This window comes from Bos taurus, chromosome 18, assembly GCF_002263795.3.
Source record: "Bos taurus isolate L1 Dominette 01449 registration number 42190680 breed Hereford chromosome 18, ARS-UCD2.0, whole genome shotgun sequence".
Lineage (NCBI taxonomy): Eukaryota > Metazoa > Chordata > Mammalia > Artiodactyla > Bovidae > Bos > Bos taurus.
Window position 1 is genome coordinate 13,586,004 of NC_037345.1, and position 17,872 is coordinate 13,603,875.

The window sequence follows — 17,872 nt, forward strand, 5'->3', positions numbered from 1 at the left end:
CACCCCTTCCCAGGGACACTGCAGTGACCCACAAGAACGTGCTAGAATCTGCTGCTGACTTAGCCATCTCCAGGGGGTACAGGGTAGAGAAATAAGGATGGTGTGATGGAAACCTTGCCGTAGAAACCTCGAGCCCGCCGATGACCGTCTATGCCCACGCTCGTTGGGGTGTGACTATGGGGAAGTGTGCACAACAAACGTAGGTGGGGGAGAGGGGGTTGGTGGGTCCCGGGACAGGCACCTGAGGGAGACCCCTGAGGATGGCGTGGGAGGGCCGTCCGGCGGGGCCCCTCACCCACCCCACCCCCATGCCCAGGGGTCTGGGTGTGGAGGTTCCTGAGCCCCGCGCTGTCCCAGGGCTGCTGCTGCTTTTTTTTTTTTCAGTCGTGCTCAGTCTTTGTTGCGGGAAGCAGGCTTTTTCTCCAGTTGCAGTCAGGGGAGCCACTCTCCAGTTGCAACGGGCTCCAGAGCACAGGCCCAGTGGTTGTGGCACACAGACTTCGTTGCCTCGAGGCATGTGGCATCTTCCTGGACCAGGAATCGAACCCGTGTCTCCTGCGTTGGCAGGTAGATTCTTTACCACTGAGCCACCAGGAAGTCCTGGGGCTGCTTCCTGAGTGTCCCATCTAAACCCTCGTGTGTTATTCACAGGGTCGGCTGGCGGCCCAGAGAGAAGAGCCGTGTGGAGCCGGAGAGGCGGGTGGACCGCACAGCCCTCGAGCGGAGATACCGGCCTGTGTCCAGGGATCACAAGGTAGGGGACGGCTTCCTTTTCTGTCTGGAGTTTGATTTGCCGCCACTTCCTGTCTTGTTTCACTTGTTCTTTATCGTTGCTGGTTATGTTGTGCGTGGTTAACGCTGAGCTGGTGTCCATAGGTGAGTCAGTTCTGTGTCCACGTGGCAGGTGCTTGGGTTGAGCCAGTGTCTGTACTCAGGTCAGGTCTGTGTGTGCGTCAGCAGGTGATTGTCTGTGTCCACAGGCGGGCACTTAGCGTTGAGTCGGTGTCCGTCCTTGGGTCAGGTGTGCGTCCTCATCAGCAGGTGGTTAGAGCTGAGCCAGTGTCTGAGCTCCAGTCAGTGTGGCACAGATCGTGGTTCCAGGTTAGTGCTGAGCTGATGTCGGCGCTCGGTTTGGGATGGTTGTGGATGAAGAGACGTGATCCAGGCGTTTTGGTGGCTCTCACAGTGGACCGGGGACAGGACGCTTGTCTCGTCTGAGGTGTTTGCTGGGAGGGGCTCAGAGGGCAGTGCTGGCTCTGTCCACGGAGAGGGAGGGGTGGCAGCGCTGGTGAGCCCTGGGTGAGCACTGCCTCCGGCTCTGCCCTTCACCCCGAGCCCCAGAAGGAAAAGCCGTGGTGATGCCCGGAGCCAGGCTGGGCATTGGTGCTCACCAGGGGCTGTGCTGAGAAGCCCCAGGGCCATCCCTGGGCCTGGCGGGGGAGCCTCCATGACCGCCCGCGGGCCGTGCAGACAGTGAGCAAGGGCCTAACGCTAGGTGTCTGAGGTGGCCCTGCCCACGGCGGTCATCCCTGTGCCGGGCGAGCCCGCCTTGCACTCCCGGGGGGATGGATGCTGCTGCTCACTGTCTATACACCTGCCCTTGGAAAGTGGCTTCCTGGCTTGTTTCTGATCGGATCTGTGGGATTGGGGGGTCCTCCCTGCAAGCCTCAAACAGAGCTGCTCCCTGAACTGCCAGGACCGCAGCATCGTGGCTCATAACTCAGAGGGAAGGGGAGGGCCTGTGCAACTCTTTCAGGAATGCAGCCAACTGGTTATGTCACGAAATCTGCCAGCCTGCTTTCCCGTTCCTGGTGATTCAGGGCTCTGCAGCACGCATGGGTCATTTCAGCTCTGATGTTCACCAAGGCACACTCTGGGTGAGCAGCCGGGGGGAGGGGGAGGGGCACGAGGGACCCTTGGGTGAGGGACACAGCCTCTGTCTTGACAGGATGCGGTCACTCGGGGGGGTTGCCTTCGTCAAGCTCCTCGACAGGTACCCTTACAGTGTGTGTTTTGCACAGAAAATTTTCCCTAGAAAAACACAAGCTAACGCTGAAGTCTAGTTAGGGCAGTGCCGGCTGAAGTGTTCAGGGATGGTACATCAGGATGTCTGCCATTTTCCTCTGAAGTGCATCAAGAAGTAAGACGGATCCGCGGGCCGCTGGAGGGGTGGGACGTGACACATCAGCAAGGACACAGACGGCACAGGCTGCGACCTCAGCTGGCAAGTCCGTGGGCACTCCCTGCCACGCTTTCAGCTTGCCCGAGCCTGGGGAAGCAGGAGAAAGACTCTGGGCGGGGCCGTGGGGCCTGGTGTGTGGGCCATTGTGTGGCCCGCTGGGGTATGTGGGGTCTCTGTGGCTTCCCCAGGTGCCTTTTCTGCCACCTGTCCAGAACCACAGTCTCAGGTGCGCTGATGGGCGGGGGCTCCTGGGGCCTTGGGTGGGGGCGCTGACTCCAGCCTGTGGTCCAGGCATGTGGACTCACAGCCCCGAGAGGCACCGTCCTTTCACCTCGGATGGTGCTCCGGGCAGGCCCGCCCCCCCAACCCCATCCCCTCGTGGAGGAGTTTGCGTTTCTTGATGACTGACGGGGTCCTCATCGTCCCTCTAAGGACCGTCTGCAACCACAGGGCTGTCAGCAGCCCTGGCAGCGCCAAGGGAAGGTCGAGGGTTACCTGCGCTGACTAAGATCCCACAGCAAGACTGGGCTTGTTGTGGGGGCCCAGTCTAATGGGCAGCGTTACAGCCACCTCTGGCTGGAGAAGTCACCCTCTCCTGGCCCTGGGGCCCAGGGAGCTGAATTCTGTGACCCTGGAGTCACTGTGGCTGCCACCGGGGGCCAGAGACCACACTTGTAGAAATGGTTCTTTTCCTGAACTTTTAAATTTTATTTTGTTGTCCTTTTCCACATTCGAAGAGGTTGTTTTGAGCAAACCCAGAGAACAATCTCATCCACAGACTCTAAGCATTAGGAGGGCCGCTGGTTACACCCACGGGACAGTCCAGAGGCCGTGTGAGGCAGAACTGGGCCAGATCCCGACCTCCTGGCATCAAGGCCAAGGAGCTCAGCCGGGTCAGCTTTGGTGACAGGTGACAGCCCACCTGAGGCAGCTTGGGCAGTAAGGGAGCTTGTTGACCCAGATGACTGACCCACCCAGGTGCAGGTACTGCTGGACTCTGAGGCCAAGTAACGCCTTTGGGCTCTGGCTCTTCTTCGCCTGCCACGGCACTGTGCTTGGGCTACACATCACCACAAGGGCCAGGGGAGGGCCAGGCACCTGGTTGCACCAACCCGGTGGTCAGGGTGGAAGGGCTGCCTGGCTGAGTTCAGGCCAAGTGCCCACTCCTGCATCTGGGCAGGGTCTGCTTTACCCACCAGAGGTTCTGAGTGTCTGGCGGGGCTGCAGCCACAGAAAGGGCCATAGCTGCAGGTGTCTACAGCCCAGACTCCTAATCTGGTAGACACAGAGCTTCCTGCTGCCTCGCAGGAAGGCCCTGTGTCCCAGCATCACCCTCGGGGAACCTGTGATGTGGAACGCCAGCATTTCATCATCTAATTTTGTCTTATTTCCGACCGTCTACATCTAATGCCTGGTGGTCCGGGTCAGTCAGCCGGATGGAATTCTTTTTCTGGGAGGCCAGGATCCTGGGGAGTGGGGACTTGTCCACATCACGGGCCCCTCCAGCTACTCCCTAAGCACCCATCCTTCCCCATAGAGCCCTTCACAGGTGGACTCAGGATTCAGCGCCCCCCACACACATACCTGACAGAACCAACCTGCTCCTCAGGGTCCCGGCTGGTGCATTGTGAAGAACTCGGTCCGCAGGTGGCGGTCGGGGCTTTCCACACCTGCCTGCTTGCCATGAGCTCACTCGGCACGTCCCCCTTCCCCATCGCCTACCCATCACACCTGTCTGTCCACAGAGCAGGTGCCCACATACCATCCTCTGCCTGTCACACCTGTCTGTCCACAGAGCGGGTGCCCACATGCCATCCTCTGGATGCTGGGCACGGAAGGGCTGATCTGGGCTGTGGATGACAGCTGCCCCTCCCACACTCACCTGGCCTGGGCCCCTGCCAGGGCTGTGTCTTCAGAAGCTGTGGGGTGTTGGGGGGTGGACTTAGTGCCAGCGAGAGGCTGTTGCTCAGCTGGGCTGGGACGAAGGCACCCAGGACATGGGTGAGCTGCTGAGCTGGGAGGGAACGAAGCATACCTTCACACCGACCATGGCTCACAGGCCGCAGCCCAGGCCTCATAAGGCCGTGTGGACTGGGCTTCTGCCCCCCCGTTTCCTGTGAGGGTGTATCTGATGCCATCGAGTGGACACGTGCAAACGCTGGGCAGCGACGTGTAGAAGTACCCACAGCCCAGCCAGCACCCGGGCGTCCCCACCCCTTCTCACCCCTTGGGAACACCCCACCCTGGACTTTGCCCCAGAAGTAGGCACGTCCTCACACCCTTCTCAGTCTCTCGCTTTTCTTTGCGGCTTTAGTGTATATATAAAGTACCCAAGTCCTACAGTTCGCCTTGCTTGTTTTTGAATTTTATTAACATGGTGTTAGCTGGGGTGTATCTTGTTCCATGGCTTGCCTTGTTCCCCTGAGTGTTCTGTTTCTGAGCCGCGTCTGGGGCGATGTCCGAGCTGGGGGCCTTCTGTTTCCACTGCTGCTGACCCTCCTTTGTGTGCTGGGTCCACTCTTCACTCTGTTCTCCCGTCCACGGACGCAGGGGAGCTTCCAGGCTTTCACCACCAGCAAAGCCACCACGAAAGCCCTGAGCCCCTGGAGTTCGAAGGTTTCTCTATGCAGCACACACGTGGGTGCCGCTCGTGGATGGAGGTCGGACATGCACAACCACACCAGCCAAGCTGTGTGCTCCCGCGGGCGGCACCAGCATCCACGCCTCCAGAAGGCAGCCCGCCCCCACCGCCCCCGAGCCGGCTGGCTCTTGTCAACCAAGTGGTGGCAGGACCGTCTCTCACTTTTCCTTCAGTTCATCCTGTTATCACTATTATACTGCACATACCTAGACCATGAAACAGGCCTGAGTCTTGTGCAGGAAAACCACGTCCCTCCCAGGGCGCCTCCCCGCGGCCCCGCTGTCCTGTGTGATGAGGCTCCGTCCGTGGAGCTGACTCGGGCCCCCCGTCTCCCAGGACACTCGGGCACTGCTGCTCTGGATGGCCCATTTCAGGCACAGTGGTGCCCTGTCCACGCTAGGCCTCCTGGCCCACGGCGAACCCTGCCAGAGTCAGCACTGACCTCACAGGGGTCCCGGGCCACAGTTCCCAATTGAGTTTGTTGTATATCATGATAGCCTTCCTTATTGCACAATTTTGTTGCAAGTGTCTTGGGGTTTTTTGGCTGGCTTGCTGTTCCACAGACCGACCCCCAGTGTAACCCCCCGCACTCTCTCCCCATCGTGTGAGTCTCCAAACAGAACTGCATGAGCGCGTGCACACACACACGGTCATCTGCCTGTCGTCTCTCATCTGAGCCCTCTGCTGCTGCCGTTGGGCCCGCGTGTTCTCCGTGCCAGGTGCCTGAGGGAGGTTCCGGGAATCCCCTTCCTCCTGCGGGTGTGTCTCCACCCTCCTCCAGCGTTGGATCCCTTTTTTCCAAGATCCTTTCTTGGTTTACTTTCACTTTCTTGGTTTACTCCCTTGTCTTCCTGGGAGTAAAGTAAAGTTTACTCCTTGTCTTCCTGGAGCTCACCCTCCAGCACCTTCCTGAGAGAAGGTGCCGGGGAGGTACGTGTCCATTTTGCTCTGTCGCTCAGGCGCCTTGGCAGCAGGACTTGCTGTTGATTCATCGTGAGCACCTTTGTTCACTGCATTTCTCTTGCCTGGAACATCAACTCCTTCCTTCCACCCATTCAAACAGCAATATTACTCAGCCATAAAAAGGAACTAAATTGGGTCATAGGTAAAGATATTCATGGACCAAATCTGTCAAACAGAGTGAAATAAGTCAGAAAGGAAAAAACACGTATGTGTTCATGTTTTTTACATGAACATGGTTTTATGTTTTATATATGTTTTATACATGTTGACACATGTATATGAAGCCTAGAAAAATGGTACAGGTGAACCTAGTTCCAGGGATGAATAGAGACACAGACGTAGAAAATGCACGTGTGGACATAGTGGGGAAGGGGCAGGTGGGAAGGACTGGGAGAGTGGCGATGACATACACACAGCCGTGTGTGACACAGGCTGCTGGTGGGAAGCTGCTGTGTAGCCCAGGGAGCCCGGCCCAGTGCTCTGAGGTGACCTAGAGGGCTGGGGTGGGAGGGAGGAGATATATGTATGCATACAGCTGATTCACATGGTTGTACAGCAGAAACTAACACAACTTTGTGAAGCAATTATACTCCCCCCGCAAAAAAAAAATTCGCTGTTTATGGCTGGACTCAACAGCCACCTCCTCCAGGGGGCCTTCCGCACTTCTCAGTCCTTTCCTGTAACTCTGTGATACTTATTCTCTGCATCACACCATCAGCATTTGTACTCATCATGTCCGCTCATTAATTGAGCACCTGTTCCTTGAGCACTACAACAGGTGTTGGAGGACATCACGATGAATCTAAAACAAGGGCTCCATTGGCAACAGTCCTGGAATATCCAAGCAAGAAGGGACCCCTGGGACCACCCATGAAACCCCCTGTCGGGAGCCAGGAGCCTGAGACCCCAGGGTTACAGGACTTCTCGTCCTGCAAGGACCCAGCCTGGTCCTCTGACCTCTAGGCCCCTATTCTTCTGTGATGACAGCTGTCTACAGAGAGGGCAGATACGTGTAAACACCCCACCCCTGTGCCCTGGGGGCAAGTGTTACCTCACTTGTTTTACATATGAGGAACCTGCGGCAGATATGAGCATCTTGTGACCAGTGGAACTGTGTCTTGCTCCGGTAGTTTGACCCCAAATGCAGGCACCTGCAGGCGAGCGTGTGCCGGCCCTCAGTCCTGCCAGCAGATTCCAGACATGCACCACCAGCCGACGTTCCCTTTGGACACATGGACCGAAGGTGGGGCCTTCCAAGGCACGTGCGTGCTGTGGGTTTCATGTGGCGGGGGCTTCGTGCAGCTCTGCCTCAGCAGGAACACCTCCCCCAGGACAAGGAAACCCCCTCTGTCATCTGAGCGTGGGACCGTCCGCCTGTCCAGAGCCTAGGGCTGCGTCAGCTTGGGGAACCGCTTGGGAAACCAACTGGTTCCCAGTCCCAGCCTCTCCCCCCGCCGCCCCCTGCAGAGCTGGGGCTCAGCAGTGGACGCAGGGGCCGGGCTGTGAGAGGCGGCTCCTCACAGAGGACGAGGCGAGACCGCAGACGGGAGCCTCGCCTTGGGCTCATTCACACCAGCGGGAGCCCATGTGTGCGTGAGCCACGGCCCAGGCATCCGCCTGGCTCTGGACTTCCTCTGCAGCTGACAGATTTTCAGATGAAAGCAGAAATTTCCTGTGCCCTTGATCTCAAGGTTGTCTCCTGGACGCATCCCTCTTCCTCTTCAGCTGGGCCATGGAGGGGACAGAGGAGCAGTTTTGGAGGACAGGGTGGGCAGGTGCCTGCCCCGGCGGGTGGGGAAGAGCCTCTGTCACAGACCCGGCTTGGCGGGCAGCGTGCATGGGTGCGGTCCCCGTGAAGGCCAGCGTCACCTGGGCCTGTGCGTCTCCTCCTTCCTGGGAGGCTCCCAGGAGCTCCAGGCTCTGTTCTCTCATACACACGCCCATAAATAACTGTGGGAATGTAAACAGCCTGGCCCTGAGGTCCTGCCCCAGAGCGGGACTGCTGACATGGGGCCCCGCAGCACCCCCAGCCCCACCCGACTCTGGAGTCACGGAAGCGCCCCGACTTGGCACCGTCTCGGGGCTCCGCACCCGGGGTTTCCCGGCACATGTCTGCTGGACAGATGGATGAGTGAATGAGCGAGCCAAGTCACGTCTGCCGGGCACCCGGCTGCTCGTGACCCTGACCAGACGTGACCTAGTGGATGCTGGGTCAGCCCTGTTTTCCTGGCCTGTCCGTGCTGCCGTTCCTGCTGCAGATGTGGATGCATGGTGGGCCACCCCTCACTTAGCAGCCCCTCTGGCCACCTGGCCATCCCCATCATCCGTCACCCCATCATCCATGCCCCCCATCATCTGTCCCCACCATCATCTGTCCCAGCCATCCTGTCTCCCCCCACCCCTATCATCCATACCCCGCTTCATCTGTCCCCCCCATCATCCATCCCCCCCCATCATCCATCCCCATAATCATCCGCCCCATCCTCTGTTCCCCTTGGCCCCATTATCTGACCCCCTCATCATCCGTGCCCCCCATCATCTGTCCCCCCATCATCCATCCCGGCCATCCTCTGTCTCCCCCCACCACTATCATCCATACCCCAATTCATCTATCCCCCCCAATCATCCATCCCCATAATCATCCGCCCCATCCTCCGTCCCCCTGGCCCCATTATCTGATGCCCCCCATCATCCGGCTCCTCATCATCCGGCCCCCCATCATCCATCCCCCCCCATCATCCTTCCCCCGTCATCTGTCCCCCTCATCCCCAGACCCCCATCATCCATCCCCCCATCATGGGTGTTGGGGGCATGAGGCCCACATCCCAGGTCAGTGAGGTCGGGGAGCCAAGGCTCTGCCCTCAGGTTCTGGAAGGAGTTTGGAGACCATGAACAGGGTCTGGGTGCGGGGTCACAGGCAAGGGTGGGGAGATGCAGTGAGTGTGAGCGAGCAGAGTTGGGTGTGGGGCTGGGGCTAGGGAATGAGCTGGCAGACATCCCAGAGGCAGAGGGGGGCCAGAGAAGGGGGCAGCTGCTAACAGGCCCCTGGCGAGGTTTCAGGACATGGCACCACTGCTCATTTCCAACCAGGGCCGGGTGGTCCAGGGCACAGGAGGTGGAGGAGCCCTGGGGCTCAAGTGTGACCCTGGAACCGGCAACCGAGGCTCCCCCGGCCTCGGCTCACCTGTCCATGAAAGGGCTGTCCCCGCCCCTCCCCCAGCCCCAGGCTGTGGCGGGAGACCAGCGGACTCTGTGTGTGATGTGCTTGGCTGGAGAGCCCTGGGTGGGGTGAGGCGTGGTGAAGGCCACAGCCAGGAGCCATCACAGGAAGGCTTAGAAGAAGACCGAGCAGGCACCAAATCGGGCTGAGTATAGGGGGACAGGGAGGCGAGACCCTGCCGCACTCCCTCCCACTGTGTACCAGCGAGCGTGTCTGCTGCTTGAGGAACGCCCAGTGTGTCCAGTCACCGCCTCAGCCACTGTGTCCGTGGATTGGCTGCTTCCAGCTTGTGTTATGAAATAAATTTCTTTTTAGCTGAATTTGATCCAACCCCCTCTGAACTTCAGTTCCCTGGTCCTGGGTCCTCTATTTGAAACTGGCCCTGGACACAGTCTTTCTGAAAGGCGTCATGGCAGCTCCAGCCCAAATGTCCTGGAGTCTTCCTCACCTTCACACAGAATGATGGGGGTCAACAACAGGGCCGGCCAGCATCCAGAGACACAAACCCAAGTCCCTTTCAACTCATGCACTGACTGAGGCCTGTGGTTGGACGGACAGATGGACTGAAGGATTGATCAGTTGACTGGTAAACTCACTGATGGATTGATGGTGAACCAATGGGTGCGTGAATGGCTAGATGGGTGGATAAATGGGTCTGTGGGTACATGGATGTGATGGATGGACTTATTCACTGAAAACAGACAAGGAAATTATTATTCACCCCCACCAAGCTTCTGGCCTCTCTTCAGGCATCTCTCTCACCTGAGGAGGTCTGCACTGGCCACTTCTTTCCCCAGATCTTCGTAAGGGCGTGCTGTTTTCCTCTCATCCTAAATGGTCACCTCTTCTGGGTTCTTCCCCAGTCCCTCAGGGAGACCAGCATTAAACAAATGACCGTGTGGGTCAAGATGCGGCCCTGAAGGACAAGATGAAGGCTGCCACGAGCCAGTGATCAGGGTGGTCGGGAGCCTCCTCTGGGCCCTAAAGCTGGATTCATGCTAAGCGAAGGGCAGGGGATGCAGGTGGAGGGGGCCGCATGCAGGGCAACCAGGAGGCCTTAATGTGAACCAAGAAACAAGGATCTGAGTGCTCTTCCCCGCCCTCCCTCCTTTTGTTCCTTACTTCCTTCTTCCCTTCCTCCCTTCCTGTCCTCTTTCCTTCGTCAAATATTTGCCTCGTGCTGTCTCCCTGCTCCCCCTGTGATTTAAGTGCGTAAGCCATGTCTTCCGTGTCGTGTTGCAAACCCTCCCATTCAACGCCCATCGGATGCCTTTGCCTGAATCTCTGGGTGTCATGCTCTGTGAAGGACGAGGCCACCCTTTCACAAAGCCTTTCCCACTAAAACTGACCCCTTTCCCAGACACTTTTACCAACATGCCCAGTTCCTCAATGGACTGTAATACCTAAGCCTAGGGTTTCCCGTCTTTGTAGATCAGATCAGATCAGATCAGATCAGCTGCTCAGTCATGTCCGACTCTTTGCAACCCCATGATTCGCAGCACGCCAGGCCTCCCTGTCCATCACCAACTCCCGGAGTTCACTGAGACTCACATCCATCGAGTCAGTGATGCCATCCAGCCATCTCATCCTCTGTCGTCCCGTTCTCCTCCTGCCCCCAATCTCTCCCAGCATCAGAGTCTTTTCCAATGAGTCAACTCTTCACATGAGGTGGCCAAAGTACTGTAGATCAGTGTGAGTAAATATCTGTTTGTTAAACGGACAAGGAAGGGGATTTGGATAAAGGAGTAAATTTACACCAAAGACGGTTGTTTGTGCAGGTCTCCACACTGGGAGCATACAGAGAAGACTGGGGATTATTTCTGAAGGATAAGCACTAAGTCTTTGTAAAAACTGAAGAGTGATTTTCCATCAAGTACGGCCTGTGCTCATGGGGTCATCACCATGACCAGTGACAGCTGCCCGACCCCGGGATGGGCAGGGTGAGGGTCCGAGGAGGATGCTGGTGGGTTTTGCTGTCCCCGCTGCTCGCGAGTTGTGTGGTGATGGCTCAGTCGCCTCTGGGCTTTGATCAGAGCTGCCGTCTCACAGCACTGATCTGTGGTGCACAGATCACATCGCCCTGTGACCACCGCCCAGTCAGTCCCAGAAACAAGGAGGCGGCAGTGCCGGCAGCCCCAGCCCCTCTCTGCTCAGGGAGGGGTTTGCTAAGCCTCACCTTGCACTCCGCAGAGGATATTGAAGGGAGGGGAGTGAGCCACCACACCCCGGTGCAGGCTCTTCCTCCAGCAGCAATTTCTTCCACCCACTGAGAGCCGCCCTCGTGGCCCCCGATGTGGGGCAGGATCCCCGAGGACATGGAGTTGAGCAGACGTCCTCCATTAGAGGGTCCAGGGAGCCGTGGGCGAGCTGGAGACGCCTGGGTGGGATGGGGCACATGTGGGAGGCCCACGGGCAGGACAGTGCTGGTGGGGCCGGTCGATGCGGCTGCCTCCAGGGGCCGTGGCTCCAGTTGGATCAGAGGCGCACAGAACACCAGGTGATGTGCTCGACCAGCACGTCTAGCAAGCATTTCTCTGGAGAAGGGGCAAGGACCACGGGGCCCAACCCTGGAGCTCTGGACACCGTGAGAGACGCGTGTCATGTCTGCGATGAGCTGAGGGAGGCTGGTCTTGAGGCTGCCACCTCCTGGGGCCATAGGCCAGACCCAGCGGGAATCTCCCGAGTGGCTGAGACAGTGGGCAAGCCCACCGAGCAGAGGGTCCTTGAGGCAAGAGCGTGCCGGCGGGCGCCCTTCTCTCTGGATGTGCTGGGTTGGTCTCTGGGGCTCTGGGTGGGTTGTGCCCAAGCCCCCCTTGGGGTCCCACCAGCTCGTGTTCTGCTTCCACTTGATCAGATGGAGAGACAGGCTGGAGGCTGGGGGCCTGCGTTCTCTGCATTTTCCCCTCAGCCAGGGACTCGTGTCAACAAGGTATGTGGCTGTGTGCTATGCAGGCTTGTCCGCCAGGGCCTGGGTGCCCTGCCTGGAGCTTCCCTCTCCTGGTTTGTACGGCGGCACTGCCCAGGGTGGGGTGTTTACGTGGAGCCGTTCACATCGCCCTGCTGCCAGATTTCTCTCGTGCGCCTGAAGCTGGAGCTGATGTGAAAGAGCAGCGTGGGTCCTGGTTGCTCCGGAGCCCCGCTGGGAGGCCCGGCTCCAGGAGGTCTGCTTACACAGTCTGAGCTTGGTTGTTTGACCTGGGAAAAGAAATCTGAACTTCTCCACTCTCAGAGGTCAGGTTGACTCCCCCGTGGCCTGAGGTCACTTGCATTTCAACAAGGCTGATTCTGCTTTGTGAACTGATTGATGGGTCCACTGGAAGCGCTTCCCTGTGCCGGGCAGACGTGTCCTGCCTTCAGGGTGGGCAAAAAGGTATCCGTGGATGGATGCTGGGCTTAGAGCTTGGAAGACCCAGGTTCAGAGCCAGGCTAGCCACCTTGGCCAGCTCCCCCTCGCCCTCTTCAGCCCTGGCCCTTGGGGAGAGTATGCCTGTGTCCGTTTCATTGAGCCGGAGGCCACGCTGCACAGAGGTGAGCTTGGGCAGCACTTGACTCTGCACTGGCGGTGCCCCGGGCCCTGCTGCAGCGTCTCCCACCCCTGTGGCGTTACTGTTGCAGGGCTGAGATCGGTGCACAGCGGGAGCGCTGGCGCTTGGCCACCATCGGCTCAAACACTGGCAGGGAGGACTTGAGTCCCATGGGATAGTTTCAGGTGACAGTTGCAGCCCCTGGGGGTCCTCCGTGATGACCCCTGAGGTGACTGACTCAGAACAAAGCTGGACGCTTGCCTCGCGCGTCTGAGACTGGGTGACACTGGGAGGGGTGGCCTCGCTTCCCTGATGGTCGTCTTTTAGACAGGAACCTCCCCGAGTGTGCGCAGAACGCTATGGTGGAGAGGAGGGTGCTCCTGGGGTGGCTCCTCTCAGGACCTTTTGGGTGTGGTGTGGGGGGAAGGACACAGACATGGTCCACAGGTACGGGTGGGTGATCGTTTGTAAACGGGGCCTGCTTGGGGCCTGTGGAGAGTTCTGCCACCAGAAGGAGCCTTTGGGGTGTGGGCTGTCAGTGGGGGACCCTGCAGGTGTCCCCAGGGTGAGGCGGGCCCAACCACCCTCTCATCTGTCTCTGTGTCTCTGCACGTGGTTTTGGCGGGTTATAGGTAAACGAGTCTTGCCCTCTTCCTCCGGCCACCTGGTCTTGTGCAAGGCTGGGCATCCCAGGACACGGGGGCAGGGGTCACTATCAGGGTGATGTCAGGTCCTGAGCGGCGGGGTCACCGTCAGGGTGACGTCCGACAGTTGTGCTGCTTCCTCGTTCCCAGCGATCTTAACAACAGCACCTGTGACATGGGCATAATTGTGCCCACTTTAGAGACAAGGAAACTGAGGCTCAGAGAAGCCCCAAGCTCCACCTCAAGCAGGGCCACACCCACTGAGAGCAGTGCCTCAGCAGACGCTGGTCAAGAGGGGCCAAGCTTTCCTGGGGGGTGGTCATCGTTTCCAGGAAGTATGGACACGGGGAGGAGGTAGAAAACGTGGGGACAAGGTCTGGTCACCTGTGGTCTGATCCTCTGTCCTTGCCATTGGCGGGGCCCCAAGCTCTTATGAAACAATTACAGAGGAGTCCAGATGGTATTAATGGTAAAAATATTTCATCTCTGAGTCTGGCTGATGGATAAAGTTCATTCCTTTTAAGAGCAAATATGTTAAAGTGTGGTGCTTCTTGAAAACCTGTCTCAGTGGTCGCTTCCTTCAGCCCACCTCGCCCGGTTCCCAGCCCTCCCACCCCCAAGTCTGCTCGCACAGGTCTGGGGCTGTGGATGGCGCACCACCTGTCCTCCTGGCCAGCACTGTGCTTATAGGCCGCGGCCCATAGATGCTCGCTGGGGGAGTGATCAGCGTTAGGACACCAGGAGGTGGGTGCACGGCTTCTCTTCCCGACTCAGACTAGTACCTGCCACTCCTCCAGCTCCCAGCTGCCTCCCGCCAGGCTCTTGCTGCAGGGCCCGGGGGTGGGGGACGGGGAGGGGGGCTCCACAAAGGGCCCTCTGCCCCCGGCTGCAACCGGGCTGCCTCAAAGGGCAGGCTTAGCAGTGGCCTCAGAGCTGCAGAAAACACAAGCGGTGCAGAAACAGTGTGGAGTCGGGCGCTCCTGTCCCGCGCCGGAGTGGAAGGCCGGCCTCGAGTCCTTGTGCTTGTACGCAGGCCTGAAGGTCCAGAAAGCGAGTTTCCTTGTCCCCCTGGTCTCTGTCAGTGCAGGGAGAGGGGGGCAGTGAGTGTTTTTCCCAAACAGCTTTATTTAGATACAGCTCACATACCATGAAACTCACTCTATTCAAGTATACGGCTCAGCGGGAGTCACTACTCAAGAGTTGTGCAACCATCACCACCAGCACCACCATCAAATTCCAGGACATTTCTTCACCCCCAAAGACCTCTCAGACCTTTTAGCCCCTGTCCCCCACAACCCCATCCCCATCCCAGCACCCTCGAATTCACTTCCTGTTTCCAAGGCTTTCGACATTTCACGTAAAACAGACGCCCCCTTGAGCAGTTTCGTTCAGTCAGCACCATGCTTTCAAGTCCCCCAGCCGTGGCCTGAGTCAGCGCTGCGTCTAGGCTGAGTGACTGGTCACCACACGGCTGCACCGGTGGGAAGCCGTGTACAGGTGGATGGATAAACGTCCATCTGCGGAGCGATGTCTGGGTTTTTTCCACTTTTTTTTTTTTACTGTTGTGAATAGTACCACTGTGAAAATTCACGTACAAGTTTTTGTGTGGACCTAAGTCTTCATCTCTCTTGGGCAGGTACCTCGGGCCATATTATAACTGCATGTTTAGCACTCGGAGGAACTCTGCGACTGTTTTCCAAAGGGGCTGCACCGCGTCACACCCCAGCTGGTCCGCATTCTCCCAGCGCTTGTCCTCTGGCGTTGTGGATCTAGCCATCCTGGTGCATGTGAGGTGGGATCTCACTGTGGTTTTGATTTGCTTTTCCCTGCTGACGATGTTGAGCATCTTTTCCTGGACTCACTGGCCATGTGTTTATCTTCTTTGGAAAAAGGTCTATTCAGATCCTTTGCCCATTTCTCTATTGTATTCTTTGCCTTTTTATTATTGGGTTGCAAACATTCTTTCCATATTCTAGATCCAACTCTTATCAGACATATGATTTGCAAAAACTTCCTCCCACTTTTGGAGGTGCCTTCTCGTTTTCTTGATGATGTCGTTCACAGCACAAAAGCTTTAAATTTGATGAATTCTTGTTTATCTAATTTTTTTTCTTTTCATTTGTTTCTTGGTGTCATAGCAAGAAGTCATTGTCTAACTCAAGATCAGAGGGGTTTGTTCCTGTTTGGTCCTAAGAGTTTTGTGGTTTTAGTTTTTATATTTAGGTTGTCAACTATTTCCAAGTTAAGTTCTGTGCCTGGTGTGAGGTAGGGACCCATCTTCCTTCTTTCGAATGGGGATGTCTAGTTATCCCAGCCCCTTTTGTTGTAAAGTCTATCTGTTCCCCATCGAGTCGTCTTGGCAAGCTTGTCCAAGATCAGTTGACTGTGAACGTGAGGGTTTATTTCTAGACTCTCAGTTCTAGTCCATCCCGTTAATCTGTGTATTTGTTCTTACTCAGCACCACACTGTCTTGATTACTGCCGCTTTGAAGTTGGTTTTGAAACTGGGATGTGTCAGTCTTCCGACTGTGTTCTCCTTTTCCAAGATCTTTTTTTTTTTTTTTTGGCTGTTCTGGGTCCCTTGAATTTCCATGTGAATTTTAGGATCAACTTGGCAATTCTGGCAAAAAAGACAGCTGGGATTGTGAAAGGAATTACCTTGAATCAGAAAAGGGCCTTTAAAACCATAAGAGTCTTTGAGTGGGTTGGGGGAGACCAGAGAACCTTTCTCCAATTATGAGTTCAAATTAAAAGATCAGTTTTCCACGTCCCAAAACACACCCCTCGTTTAATTCTCACAACCTCGTGGAGCGGGTGCTGCTGTCACATCTCAGCAGAGAAAGTGGAGGCCCCGGGGGGCAAGTCAGGTGCCTGGGGTGCCCTGGTACAGGTGAAGGGGGGCCACTGTGGACAGTGAGGTGCCCATGGCCACGCACCCAGCAATCGGTGGCCACCACCTCGGCCACACAGGGGCCTGGTCCCCGGCTGGGCCTGTAAGGTGGTGCCTGCCCCTTCTGACCTGGGGAGCTGGCGATTCCTTCGTTCTTTGCAGACCCGCTCACCCCTGCCAGCTCGCTTTGCCCCGCTGTGACCAGGAGGCTGGCTGAGGGACTTCACAGGTGAGGAAGCTAGGAGGTTCCGAGGCTTTCCTGTGGCCTGCCCCCGTGCGGGAATGTTCCTGCGGCTGCTCCACACAGCAATGCCTGCTCAGGAGGAGAGGGGGCAGGAAGACCCTCATCTTGTGGCTCAACCCAAAAGACTCCTGGTTTCTGAAGGATGCCTTTCCTGCCTCTGCCCCCGAGAGTCAGATGCAGGCCGAGGGAAAAGGCCAGGCCTCCCAGGGTCCTTGTAAGAGGGGGGATGTGGAGCAGATGATGGCCGACCCTCCTTCTGACCCTCTGCCCCTTCCTGAGCCACCAAGAGGCCAGGCCAGCACCTTTGGGAGCCAGGGAGCCTCCACACCTGCCCACTGCTCCGCCCCAGACTGCCCACCCACCCTGATGCTCCAGAGGAAGCCGCCAAGCCCATAAGGAGCCGGATAGAGCTGCCTGCCACAGGGGAGCATTCTCCCTGTACACCTGCAGCTCTGCCCCTCAGCCTGCAGAGCACCTCTGCTGTCCCCCGGGCGGCCCCTGCTGCGGCAGACTGAAGCCAGGGCGGCCGCTCTCCCTCCTCCAGTGGGCAGAGGGGGCAGAGACCAGCCCCTAATCTGAAACACAGAAGGCAGCTCCCACAGCTCCGTCCTTCCCTCCCGAGTCTCCAGGGCAGTTTAGTGTTTATTTGTTAACTCCCTGCCACCCTGAATCAGGGCCACCAGAGTGGGCCCAGGAAGCTGGGCAGGTCTCTAAGCCCTGGGCGAGGGTGATGCCAGCACTGGCTGTCCTCTGCCGGCCTTTGGCTCCAGTCAGAGACCCTAGGGAGGGGCCACGCACATAGAGAGTTGGACAATGGCTTGGCCCCACCCTCCTCCGTCCTCTGCCCCATCTCCCCTCATCCAGGAACCCTGGTTACCACTCCTAGGGGGACTGGTGTCTGTGAGGATGACATGAGCAGAGACACAGAGCGTCCCCAACTGCTGACTGGAGAGCCCGCGGCTGCGCAGAGCACGGTCGCTCAGCAGGACACCCGTCCCCACCCTGCTGGGTCTGCTGAAAGCTGGACCTCTGCCCAGATGGGGGTTCAGGCTGCTTGGAGGTGCAGGGTTCGACGATCTGGGGCGTCCAGACAGGGCGAGCACATGGACCGCTACCTTCAGGTCTGAGACCAGGGGGTCCTGAACCTTGAGGGAGTGGGGTCTGGGGGAGGTGCCCAGGAACGAGGGACTTGCCATCCGTCACCCTCGTGAGGCAGGCTTTCAGGGTGGATCGAGGGTGGCCTCCACCCAGTGACCCCACAGGGGCTGAGGGGGGTCTCCCCTCAGAGAGGGAGCACCTCATAGACCTGGGCCTTGGCCTCATAATCTCTAAACGGAACCCACAGATCCCTGTGGAGCTGAAGGCGGCTTCTCTGCCTGACTTGGTGTCCTCTCAGCAGAGCCAGAGGAGGGGCCCTACTGGACCACATCCGGGAGGAGGGCAGCCAGCGTGGCTTCTCACCTGGCTGGTCCACGCCTGCCACCCGGGGACTGGCGTTATCCCTGTCCAATCTCAAAGGTTTCCAGCTTGGAAGAGAAGTGGTGCAGACACCCACCCAAAGGTG

At 57.9% G+C, this 17,872-nt stretch overlaps 1 protein-coding gene across 1 annotated transcript in view; it reads left to right on the forward strand.

The window, feature by feature from the left end:
- The window catches only part of ZNF469 (zinc finger protein 469), a 250,436-nt gene that overhangs the window by 125,258 nt on the left and 107,306 nt on the right, over nt 1-17,872 (forward strand). Inside the window, exon 3 of the mRNA XM_024978913.2 lies at nt 652-754. The gene's annotated coding sequence lies outside the window, so the exon portion shown is untranslated. The remainder of the gene's footprint in view (nt 1-651; nt 755-17,872) is intronic.